We start from the raw sequence: 13,683 nt of genomic DNA, 5'->3' as shown, positions 1-13,683 counted from the left end.
GTAGGGTAGTCTAAAACTGGAGAGCACAGGTTTAAGGTGAGAGAGGAAGATTTAAAGGGGACTTTTGGGGCAAGTTTTTAACACAGATGGTAGTGGGTATATGGGACAAGCTGCCAGAGAAAGTGGTAGAGGTGGGTGGAATTACAACATTTAAAAGACATTTCAACAGGTTCAAGGATAGGATATGCTTTGAGGGATATGGGTCAAATTCAGCCAAAAAGAACTTGCTCAGGAAGGCACCTTGGTTGCCATAGACAAGTTGGGCTGAAGCGCCTCTTTCTGTGCTGTATAACTCGAAATGATGGGAACTGCTGCCTAGTAAATTTATGACTCATAGCCATTCATAGAGTAAGAATTGTTACGAACCAGCAACAAAAGAAACACACCGAGTCATGTATAAGTGTTAAAAACTACTTTATTAATAACTACTTATGATAATAAGAAAAATAAAAGTAAGAATGTTAGAAGTAAAAATGTTAAATCTTAAACATTAACCCCAAAAACTAAACTCGAAGTGTGTGTGTGGCAAACTCCCAAACTCCAAGTCCAGCTATAGTTTTCAAAGTTCAGTTCAGCAAGCCATAAGGTGAAACGTGAGCAAAGACTTCTTCAAAACCACCGTTGACTGAAGACAAAACATAGAGAGAAAATAGAGAGTAATTATGAAATTCAAATGTTCCACGATGGAACCCATACGACACCTCAGTGTCTACTCAGCAGTGACCACTCCACTGCATCTGTCTCACCCCGAAAGGCACTCGAATCGTGGCCGTCCACACAAATACCTGTTTCCTTCTACAGGTCAACAACAAAGTGAACTCCACTGCTTTGTTCCGAAGTATCTGCCACCCCGAAAGGCATCTGAGATGTGGCTGTCCACACAAATACCTGTTTCCCTCTACAGGTTAATGACAACGTGGACACCACTGGATTACTCCAGGAAACCATACGTGGATTGTAGTGACAGACACAGTTACTGTTTTTCATCCATCGATGGAGACCATCAGGTCCTTCGCCCCCCCCCCCCCCCGCCCCCGCGCGCCCCCCCCCCCCCAAACGTCAGTACAGCCGTCATCTTCCATCGTTGTAACCACAACACACAGACACCACCCCATCTGATAGGGACATCCGCCAATAGTAACCTAGTCTGTAACAGAATAATAAACCAAACATCTTTTTTCATTATGTTGCCTTAGGATGAATGTCAATAATAGATAACAAATGGTGTTCTCTGTGTGAAGTTTGCACGCTCTCCCTGTGACCATGTGGGTTTCCTCCCACATCCCAAAGATGCAAGAGTTGGTAGGTTAATTGGCCACTGTAAATTGTGCGGGTGAGTGGTAGAATCTGGGAGGAATTAATGGGAATGTGGGGAGAATACACAAAAAGGGATTATTGTAGACGGATGTATGGTGGTCAGCAAGGACTCAGTGAACTGAAGGGACTGTCTACATACTGTATGACTACCAAGGCACTCTTTTAGCTGGTTGATACATTCAATATTGGTGCAGGATACAATTCATTATTCACACAGAAATATACATGGAATTTCTCACCTCAAGCACGCAATTCAGGCTATCTGGCACAATCCCAATGCATGCTTTGTGAATGCTGCATACTCATGATTTGAAAGTGACATTAAGCTGGAGCTTGAACTTGGTCTTGTTTTCCAAAATCCCCATGGATATGGCCTGTCTTCCTCATGTGAAATTCGACATGTAGTAGATAGGAATCAATAATCACTGGAGGCACACTAGTAGCTATCAACCATTAACTGCCCGTAAAGAGGTAGACTCCAAGTTTTGGGGCCAGAGGCTACAGATTAATCGAGAAGGATGGAATCAGAGAACCCTTCCAGCTCAGTATTATCTCTTGTGTATTATTATTTTGCCTTCTCCTAAGACAATCCTGACTCAAAGGCAAAAGTAGAATAAAAGATACCTTAGCCCTAAGCTCCCTCATAAAGACTAACTTCTTCCTTGTATTCTTGGAGTTGAGGCTCAGATATTTTATAATTCTTAGATATAGAAGTGATTATAGGGCATTCTGAAAAGTTGTATGTTGGACTGCATTGAGAGTTAAGTTTGAATGTTTTGTTTCATGAAGCAACAGGCTTTCCAAGATAAACAAGATAGATTTAAAATGTCATGAGAAAAAAGCATGACCTGCCTTCTGGTTTTAATATCTTGAATGTTATTATACGTGATGTGCTTGTGCAAGGAAATAAGTGACTCCAATGGCATCAACAGAAAGACTAAATAAACTTGGGGACAGATCTTTGATCTATGGGACAAAACTTCCACTGCTCATAGGCCATATTTGCTCTTTGCTGGAACCTGGCAAAGTGCAGTGTGGAAGGTGTCTCAGTGCATTCAGAAGTCTGGCCCCACAACATCTCTGACAACAGTAAGGCTCCATCCATGGGTTGGCTGGCTGTCAGAACTGTGACTGGTATTGCATGTATGTAAATGTTTATTTTCATAATCAGAATCACTTAGGACCTATTAAAAATAACATTAATAAAAATTGGAAATATGTCTTTTATGAAGTTAAATGGCTAAAAAATATTCATGCCTGCAGTGAGAAGCATTTAAACTTAATTATTAGTAGGAGATTAATTACTTACCTTTCTCCCATTCATTTGACTGAGATCACTGTCATAGATTTGGTAGGCAGGTTTCCCAGCATCAAAGTACACCAATTTTTTAAAATGTATTTCTAAAAAATAGTTAACTCCCTTTTGTTACTAAATGTGTTTGACCATCAAAAATATTTAAAAGCTGTTCAAGTATCTTTGAGAGCAGCAAGCTGTCAAAGGTTGTCAAGGTCACCCACCTGAGGACTTGTCATGATGCCCTTAGGGCTAGTTGTGTCAATAGGTCTCCAGTATAATTAGATTTGCATGTTTGCAAGAAGTCAATGTCACCGTGGAGATACTATGATGGCATGCGTATGGGAGGGGGCTACTAGATTCAGTATGAGCCAACTTATTATCACTTTGCAAGACAACTGAAATGTGAATTTCTTTCTCACTCTGCTGGTACTTTCCACTGGGAAATTGATTAAATAATTTCCTGTGAAAAATAATCCATCTGTTGCTTGTTTGGATCACTGGTGCACAGATGATTGTGAAATTTGGCTTGTAGCTCCTACGCTTGCTTGAAAGGATTTAATTACATGAATATTCAAGGCTTTGGTCACCTTGACGGCCATTGACTGAGCTTTCTCTATTGTGGAAGTTGCTTAATTGGCTCCAGTGGAAAATATTTTTTTGTGTGATTTGAGGAAACATTTCCATTGTAACCAATTGACATTTTAGACAAGAAATGGAGTAATTGCATGCATGTTTATTGTGCAGATATAACTTCAACATATAATCAATGAAGGGCATGAGTGTCAATGGCCAAATGCAAATTCATATTGACTTCTGTATTATAATGACAAATGATATATGAGGTAGTTATCCCAGGGTTGTTTGCATTTCTCCACTGAACGTTAATTTTCAGAGTTCTGATCGAAATGGCTTGCTTTTATTGATGATATGTGCTTAACCTGCATCAAAGCTGTAGTCTCCTGGCTCATGGGGGAATCTCTTATTGATGCAGTAAATGCTGGTGAGTAGTTTTACAGGCTGATGGCATAACCAGAATAGGAATGAAGCTGTATGAGAGATTCCTGTTCTCATCTGCAGTGTGTCAACTGACAATCTATCAAGTCACATTAAGTATCAAGGGATTGTGATGGTTCTTCATTGTTATGTGATCAGATATTCTCAAAGGTATATTTGACATGAGCTGTCCTACAATTAAGTATGGTTTGCTTGTAACTGTTGGCAGCCTTGCACAGTAACTGCTAAGATTTAGTGACAATTTGCCTGGTTAGAGGAGTTAAATTTGCTATAAAACAGAAACAGTTTATATCTAAATAAAACATTATATTGAAATGACAATAAGATGAATTGACACTAATGTGATTTAAAGGAAAATATTCAATGGATGTCAATGAAATGATTTGACACCTTGGACAAATGATGTGTAAGAGCTAACAAGTTGGTGCAAGCAATTGCTCAATCTTGTATATTGGTTCTTGGATCCTGTAACTTGTTGAAAATCCATAAACCATTTGATAGAGTGAAGCTTTATACTTAATGTAGTATTTAATTTGCCTGCTCCATTATAACTTTAGAATAAGAGTTGAGTTGGGTGAATGGTTCACAAGGTTTCAGTTTGATGTGCAATCTAGATGCTGCCTGACCTGCTGAGTTCCTCCAGCATTTTGTGGGTATTTTATGATTGTTGGTTGGAACATACAGGACAGGCGCACAAAGTTAATGGGAGATGAGGTGTAGATGAAAATTGGGTTCTAATAAGATATCCATGCTGATATCTTCAGTACTTGGGGAAATATGTAACAATTATATAGCAAAAAAACAAGATGCTTGCATTTGTATAGTGCCTTTCATGATTGTTACAAAGGACTTCATAGCCAAAGGAGTACTTTTGAAGGTTGTCACTGTTGTAAAGTAGGAAATGTAGCAGCAAGTAAGTCCAACAAATACCAGTGTGAATTGTTTTGACTAAGTGTCCACCATCTAGATTATTTCTGTGTCGTTTCAAGTTAATCTAGAAATTTGAAGGGCATTTCCTGGTTTGAATTGTTCTTGCATTTGAAGAATAGCAGAAGAAAATAGTTCAAGTTGTTCTTTAGTGTCCATGTTTGATTGTTCCTAGGACAGACCTGTTTTCTCAGTGCAGCCACAAACTAGAGTCCTCAGGAATCCTCCAATTACGCTGAGCCCTCCCTTGCACACTAGTCTCCCCTCTCTCCCCTGATCTGTCCTGGCCCCATGCCCTCCTCCTCAAAGTGCTTGGGCTTTCACCTGGACCTATGATCCTTGGGATTCCTGATCCTCTGACTCATTCTGGCTCATTCTTGATCATTGACCAAGTTCACACACACTAGCCCCTTCCAATCCCTTTGTTTATCAGTGACCCATCCCTTTGTCCCAGATCTTGATCACTGAACTGTCCCTAATTGCAACCTGGCTCCGATTGGCCCTGCCAATCTCTTTTATCCACATCCCCATACCCCTGGAACCAGCCTTGGTCTGGATGTCGGAAAATTACAACACTTGTTGGGTATTGCCCAAGACCTGCTCTTTGAATTTGCAATAGTGGACATGTAGTTGAAACAATTGTTGTACCACATAGTGACCATATAACTTGCCTAAAGGAGCACTGCGATTTCTAACCAAATCTGTTTTAGTAATGTTGAATGAGGGATAAATATTGACAATACACCAGGTAGAAAAATGGAGGGCTATGTGGGAGGGAAGGGTTAGATAGATATTAGAGTAGGATAAAATGTTGGCACAGTGTCGTGGGCTGTGGGGCCTGTACTGTGCTTTTATGTTCTAAGAAGAATGTCTTCAAAATCTTTGGATAAATTTTTTTGAATCTGCCTGGGAGACCAGATCAGGCCTAGGTTTAACATCTGATCCAAGTGGCAGCAGCTCCAACAATGCAGCACTCCCTCAATGGCAGCTCTGTATCTCAGTTCTGTATTTTTTGTGCTTGGATATCTATTGTGGGTCTTGAGACTACAACGAGAATTGAGAATTATGCCATCTGAGGCACAGCTAGTGACAGAGGATCAATTAATCATGAGCACCATCCTTTATATACTAATGACATGGGAAAGGATAGCATGGAAAATCAGGTGCTGGGAATGTGAACAGAGAAACAGAAAATGCTGGAAGCCTTCCACAGGTCATGTAGCATCGGTGGAAAGAGGAACAGAATTAATGTTTCTGGCTGAAGTTCCCTCATTAGAACTGAGAAGGGAGAAAACAGAGCGACACAAGGAAATAAGAGTAGGAGTGGGCTACCATGCCCAATGTGTCTGCCCCACCATTCAATATGATTATGGCTGATATATGCTGGCCTCAATTCCTCTTCTGTACCAGCTCCCATTGCCCTCAATTCCTTGATCTTTCCAATATTTATCCATCTCCACCTTGGTTATCTCTAATGATCTGGCCTCCACTACCCTTGGGGATAGAGAATTCCAGAGACTTACTGCTCTCTGGAATTCTTCACCTGTTATCATTTGTTGGCTTTGAAAATTCAAAAGTGGCTTAACACTACTTTGTGACATACATTATTTTCCCTTTTTGTTTTGAAAAGATGTATGTCCTGCACTATGATTCCAGCTTTATCGATAGCAAACATCACATGTAAGCATTAATATAACAATAAATCCAATGATATGTATGTTTATGTTAACAAACTAGTTTTCCTGGAACTTTTTAACATAATTATGATATAAGGGAGGCTTTGCACCTTTTTTCCAGAATGGATCTGCCACACTGATTAAATTAAATATTGAATCATTGTTATGTATGACTTGATCATTTGATCAACCATTACAATACATCTGGTGAATCCCTCCAATACTTTACAAAGCTGTGTTGCCCATTCGGAAGACCAACACACAGCAGTCGCCAAATTTATGCTAAAAAAAATTAAGTGTACTATGGTCTGATATCACTTCAATCAGCTTAACTGAGATTCCTGGAATTCAATTCTCAAAATTTAATGAAAATTATTTCGGTGACCTTTCCTATTGTTAAACAAAATAATGTCAGTCAGACGGCTCTGGATTTTCTTAAGGACCCCAATTTCCCTCTTGAGCTCTGATATACTAAGTAACAAATGGCATATCTAGTGAGTACCCCCATTGTAATTACAATAGAAGAAGACAACACCTCAGTTGCAATCACCTCTGTATGTTGGTGCATTGGCATTTATTTTAAACTGTCTTTTGTATTCCATCTTTGAGTCATAAGGAGAGATTCAGGCTGTTTCCTAGAGAGAAGGAGGCTAAGGGGTGACCAAATGGAGGTTTATATGGATGGTCACAGTCTTTCTCCCAGCATAGGGAAGTCTAAAAGTAGAGGGCAAAGGTTTAAGATAAGGGGGGTAAAATTTAAAAGAGACCTGAAGGACAAATTACACAGAGGGTAGTGAGAAAACAGAATGAGTTAACAGAGGAAGTGGGAACAATTACCACATAATAAAACAAAAACATTTGGACAGGTTCATGGATAGAAATGGTTTTGGGGGAGATGTGCCAAATACTGGCAAATGGGAATAGCTCAGATAAGCACCTTGGTTGGTATGGATGAATTGGGTCAGAGGGCCGTATTCCATACTATGTAAAATTCTGTGACTCTAAACTTCTGTGTATGCAATCCTGGAAATTTCTGTTTCTGCAGTCACTGTCTGCAGCCAACCTGTTTTGATTAGAATGTGAAACTCCTTCTGTTTACCATCAGTTAAACACCTAGACAAGTGCTTAAAGCTGGATCAGTTGATGTGGTTTTCTGGTTGTCTGAAGGAAATGCAGATATAATGAATAAATTCTTTACAATTTTAGTAAGAAATTTATGACTACACAAAGGTTGCTGTTACTTCAGGTTGGTATCTAATTTTAAAATAACTGTGCTGTCAGCCAAAAAGTTTTGTTCCCATAACTTTTAGTTATTCTGGTGTCAGTATGGTAAAATTACACAACCTCCATCCATGATTTTCCCAGTTGAACCAAGATAGACAATCACGAGCTTGTGGTGATAATGTAATCAAATTGTACTCAGCATATTTAAAGAACCACTACCCCGGCTTAAAGTAGTTTTTCTAGACACTCAACAACAAGTCAAAATACAAGAATTTGTTTGGAGTGCCTACAGATAAGTCACCCTGCCAATTTTCTACTTGCCTGTTGTCAGCTGCTCTCTGCCTACCTGGTTTCTACCAACCGGAAAGGACAAAATTACCACTTTTAAACCCAAAGTAATCTGGAACAAAAAAGGATAATTGTAATCAAATCTGCTCGAGTTGGTAATTGCAGTGCGTGTAAGCAAAATTAGATGCCATAAGTTATACCAAACTGACTATATATTTGGGTTGTGCTTACTAGGTAATCTTACACAACAAATGGAAAGAATGACAAAATCACAATTTAAGAAGGACTGTTTTGCGTGAAATAATTGCAACTATTGTAAAATAGTGTAATTTGTATTCTTAAGCTTTCTAAAATGCCTTATAAGCGCTTTGTCAGTCCTATATGATGATGTAAAGTTAGATGATGGACGATGCAATACTTTGTTTCATGATTTTACAGCTTAATTCAAAACCTTATTTTGCATTTCTGGGCGAAATACGAATTTCAGATTTGTAACTCTTAATTTTTGAAATATTATCTTTTTCGGTCTGGGGAAAGTTGGTCTCCAGTCGGCTAGAAAAGAGTGTAAACAATTTAGTGATTTATTTTCCCTCACACTGTATGTGCAATTCTGTTTCTGGCAAAAACTTGTATGTGTGCTTAACAGTACATTTTTCTTTGAATTCATATTGTAGCTTCTACCATAAATGAACAACAACATTTGGAGACAGCTTAAAGCTTCTTCAGGAGTCATTTTAGTTAATGTGTGTGGGAGAAGTATTAGAAAAGTTCATTGCACTAGTTCTGTTCAACTTGGTCTCTGAGTGGGGGTTGGGGAGATGAGTGCATGGGTTGTATGTGGATAAAACTGACCAGGAATACATCAATTAATTGTTCATCTCAGAACTTTTACAGAAATAGTAAATTCTTGTCAGTACAGGTATTGTGCTTTGATTTTAGGAACTAAGTCTGTCAGCAATTTTCTGGTATGTACAGACTGTACTACTGTTTCATGTTTAGAGCTGTAAAGCATTTGCTCTGAGACTCCCGTTCACTGGAGCTCTAGTAAATTGTCCTACCATGTTTGCTGTAATTTAATGTGAAACTAACAGCGGATGGACTTTCTTCTAAACTTGAATAACTTCTGACATTGAATATCTACCTTTCCTATTGGAACTAATGAACATAAAACAGGAACAACACAATTCTTTGTTATGTTGAACTTTTGGGCCAAGCTTTTGAAGGCTGCTTTATTTGCTCATTGGCTAAATTGAGCCTTCTGTGTCCATTGCTTCCAATGAGTTGAAGGGTGGAACTTGAATGGGGATTCCTTGTAACTTAGGTGTCTTCTGTAATATCTAGCTCTGGGGATGATAATTTTTCCTTTATTGATGTCACTCCTTGATGGAACGTTTCATATGAAATGTGGGCTAGCATTGTAACAGGGTTTGGTGAAGAAGCTTGAAGAAAGAGGCTGTTTTAAAGAAAGCATCAGTAAGGATGGCTCTGGCAGCTATTATCTTAGAGAATGAATAAGGAATACACTGAGATGTGGTATCACAAGTGCCAGTTGTTGAAATTATGAAATTTAGACCTTGTGCCTGATTTGCAATCACAAACAGTGGTCATGATCCCTCTCAATTGAAATAACGTGCGTGTATGCAAAGAGTCAGTGAGCTGTATGGTTCAGTTGTGATAGTACAGGATGGAACAAATAATGTTGTCCGGGCTACTGGATTTCCAGATAAGCAATCTGTCCAAGGTGGCTTAAATGTTGTCAATATTATGGGCAGTAACATAAGTGTCTGAAAAAGAAATGCTGGTGTATAGCAAAAAGTGCATGTGATGTGTATTGGAAAATCATTTGCATTATCAGTGCATGATGACAAGAATGTTGAAAGTCAGTGGAACAGGCGAGATGAGCTGTGCAGGGACAGATTCAGAGTAGCATTTGAACACAATGTACCTAGTGCCAATCATGGTGAATTCTGTGAAGGGAATACTGTACAAGTATATCTTTATGAAGATGTTGATGCAAGGACAACCAGTAACATTTCAATTTGACTTGGGAGCAAAGTGTAATGTCTGCCTGAAGCAAGCCATCAGTTTTGAGGTGATGCATTTGAAAACAACATGTCTTGTTCTGTCAGTATACAACAAGAGTACATTGAAAAGCATACTTACTTATTATAACACAGAAGGAAGCCATTTGGCCCATTGGGTCCATGTTGGCTTCCAGCAGAGCAATCCCATCAGTCCCTCTTGGTTCCCTGTAGCCCTGCAACTTATTCCCTCTTGCATGACCATCAACTTTTAATACTTTTGATGCTTACCTCAGAGTAGCTAATTAACTCACCTACATGATTTTAGGAAATCAGAGTTCCTGGTGGAAACCTAGGCAGTCACAGGAAGAATGTGTACACTCTACACAGGCAACACCAGAGATCGTGATCAAACTGGGGTTGTTCGATCTGTGAGGTAACAATATTAACTACTGAAGGTGATGAATCCAAAGCATCATGAAAGATCGTTTCGTCAAGGTAAATGAAAAAGATGTCACGCGTTTTCTTGGAAAGAGTACAGTAGAACACTTAGGAGTTTTAAAGGTACACCATGACAGGATTGTGGAGATTGATTGCATCAAATCAATCACTTCATCTGTGTAGTTCACGGGTGAATATTTGGATATCTTGCTTTAAACAAGGAAATGCAAAGGCCAATAACAACTAGTCCTGGATGAGTGGAAGTAGTCAGTGGTACACTAACCAAATGTGTTCTAGTGAGACTTGAAGAGGATTTGGGGAAACTGAAGTAAGGATAGTTGCCTCTGGATACCCACTTACATTATGGGTATCTAGCCTGGTGTATGTTGTAAAATCAAGATGCAAGCTTAGAATCTGCCTTGTTCCAAGAGACTGTAATGAAAAGGGGTTATACCTAATGAGGGTGTTTTGCAAGATCTGAGAACAGACCTAATGAGTAAATGCAGGGAAAAACAGCTGAAGCTGATTTGCTAGTGTGTGAAGGGCCAGCAAAATGGCTTTGTCAAGGCCAGATCCTGTCTGACCAATTTGACTGATTTTTTTGAAGTGGTAACAAAGTGTATTGATGAGGGGAGGGTAGTAGATGTAACTTACATGGTCTTTAGTAAAGCCTTTGATAAGGTCCCACATGGGAGACTGGTTCAAAAGGTTAGGGCCCATGGGACCCAGGACAAGTTGGCAAACTGGATTTAAAACTGGCTTGGCAATAGAAGACAGAAGGTGATGCTAGAGGGTTGTTGTTGCAATTGAATGCTTGTGACTAGTGGTGTCCCACAAGGATCAGTGCAGGGACTCTTGCTGTTTGTCAGATACGTGAATGACTTGGATGTGGATGCGGGAGGCTAGATTATTAAGTTTGCAGATGACAGGAAGATTGGCGGAGTTGTGGATTATGTGGAAGGTAGTCTTAGGCTGCAGATAGATATCAATGTACTGGTGAAATGGGCTGAGAAATGGCAAATGGAGTTTAATGCAGACAAATATGAGGTGATGCATTTTAGGAGCACTAATGAGGCTAGGACATACACTATAAATGGTAGGGTCTTCAGGAGTATTGAGGAACAGAGGGACCTTGGAGTACAAGTCCATAGATCCTTGAAGGTGGCAACACAGATAGACAGTGTGATTAGGAAGGCATATGGGATACTGGCCTTCATTAATCAGGGCATTGAATACAGAAGTAGGGCGGTTATGCTCCAACTTTTATAAAACCTTGGTCAGACCTCAGCTGGATACAGTTCTGGTCACCAAGGTATAGGAAGGATGTGATAGCACTGGAGAGGGTACAGAGGAGATTCACCAGGGTGTTGTCTGGGATGCTGCAATTCAGTTATGAAAAGAGACAGGAGAAGCTAGGTCTACTCTCTCCAGAGACTGAGAGGGGACATGATTAAGGTAATTAAAATTGAGGGGTTAGATTGGGTAGACTGCAGGAAACTTTTCCCCATATTTGAGGTAGATAAAACTAGAGGGCATAAGTTTATGGTAAGGTGGAAGAGATTTAGAGGTAATATGAGGGGGACCACCTTCATCCAGAGAGTGGCAAGTATTTGGAATGCACATCCTGAGAGAATGGTTGAAGTTGGGTTGCTGACAGCTTTTAAGAAGTGTCGAGATGAGCACCTGAATTGCTTGGGCATAGAAGGTCTATGGACTAAGTGCTGGGTCGATGGTATTAATACGGAAGGGTGCCCATTGGTCAGCGAGGATGAGTTGGGCCGAATGGCCTATTTTCTTGCTGTATGATTCTATGACTGGTGTTGAAGGCAATTCAGAAAAAGTTCCCTAGCTTGATTCCTGGATCAAAGTTGTTGTCTTATAAGGAAAGATTGAGCAGGTTTGGTCTGCACTCATTGAAGTTTTAGAAGAATGAGAGATGAACTTTTTTTGAAATGTTATGACAGAGTAGGTGCTGGATGAATCTTTCTTCTGGTGTGGGAATCTAGAACTAGGTGCATAGTTTCAGTTCTGCCTATTTAAAATGGGTAAGAAGGAATTTCCTCACGTGATGGTCATGAACCTTTGAAAGTTTTTTATGCTTGAAGGGCTGTGCAGACTGAATTTTGAATATACTTGAGGCCAAGAGAGATTTTTGGTGAGATTTAAGAGTCGAAGGGTTACGGGAACAAGCAGGAAAATGCAGCTGAGGCCAAGATCAGATCATCCATGATCTTGTGCATCGGCAGAGAAGGATCGAGGGGAGTATGACCCACTCCTGATCCTGTTTTTATGTTCTGGTGTTCCTCTCATATTCTTATTCTGAATACCAGCACATTAAATATTTCCTACAAAACAACCAAACATTCACACATGAAGTATCCCTGTGATTAAGTCAATTATTTCCGAAAGCCTTTTTTATTGCAACAAAACATTTTCCCCAACCATATTCCATGTATCATCTGGGTGCCTGTCGCCTTAAGTGTTATAGTTAAAATTACCTGGAAAAATTTGTTGAGATTTGCTTCAGCAAAATTGCATTTTCAATCATATAGTGCTAAAACATAGTATAACATGATTGAATTTTAAGGCTCTCTAGTTTCTTATTTATGATTGCCCTTCCCTCAGGGTTTTTAAGTCCCATGAGACTGTCATTGATTACTTTGCTGGGTGCTGTAAAGATAAGGGAATGATGGCAAGCTCTTCTGTACCTTAAATGAAAGCCCCTTGTTCAGCATGGATAATAACTATTCTACTTGTATTGGCAATTAGATTCTAGTTACACAGATAATAAACAGACCCATAGATGAACAAAGATTCTTAAATGTGAGTGAGAGTTAATGAAACATTAGGCCAGATTATATTTTGGTGTGGGTGGCAGCCAACCACCAGCCACCCTCTGCCTCTCAGCCCATCCTTGACTTGTGTGCCTCTGCTCCTCTGATGTGCAAGTTCCAGAGATTGCAGTGTGTCTGTCAGTAGGCAAGTGTCAAACAGTCAACTAGCTGCTCCAGAACATACTGAAAGGCTGAATATATTTTGCAAAGCAGCAGCTATTTATTTGAATAGGATGGATCTTCATGAGAGGTAAATTTAGTTGTTTTTTGTTTATTTTTCTTTACCACTATAATTTTATGTTTTAATTAACAGTGCATTAATGTGACTAGAGCTAAATATTTTCTTTATTTTTTTAAAATAAGTTTTGTTTTCTCTTATTTTAATTCATCTGAACCCTTTTTAAATGCCTGTAAATATCAGAGACATTTAAAACAGCACGGAATGTCTTTGACAGTAGTGACAGGGAAATCCAAGTGAAAGACCTCAGATTCTGTGTTGTGAAGCCTGGTGACTGCTCTGCCTTGCAGAAGGGCTGTGCAGTAGGCTTTCAGCTGGTAGGATTAATGTTGGGGCTTTGTCCAGGCAATTCAGATCGAGCGCAATATGGTCCATTTTCTCGCTTTTCTGAGATATAGAATCTGTA

This window comes from Pristis pectinata, chromosome 4 (assembly GCF_009764475.1).
Source record: "Pristis pectinata isolate sPriPec2 chromosome 4, sPriPec2.1.pri, whole genome shotgun sequence".
Lineage (NCBI taxonomy): Eukaryota > Metazoa > Chordata > Chondrichthyes > Rhinopristiformes > Pristidae > Pristis > Pristis pectinata.
Note: the sequence above shows the minus strand (reverse complement) of the source record.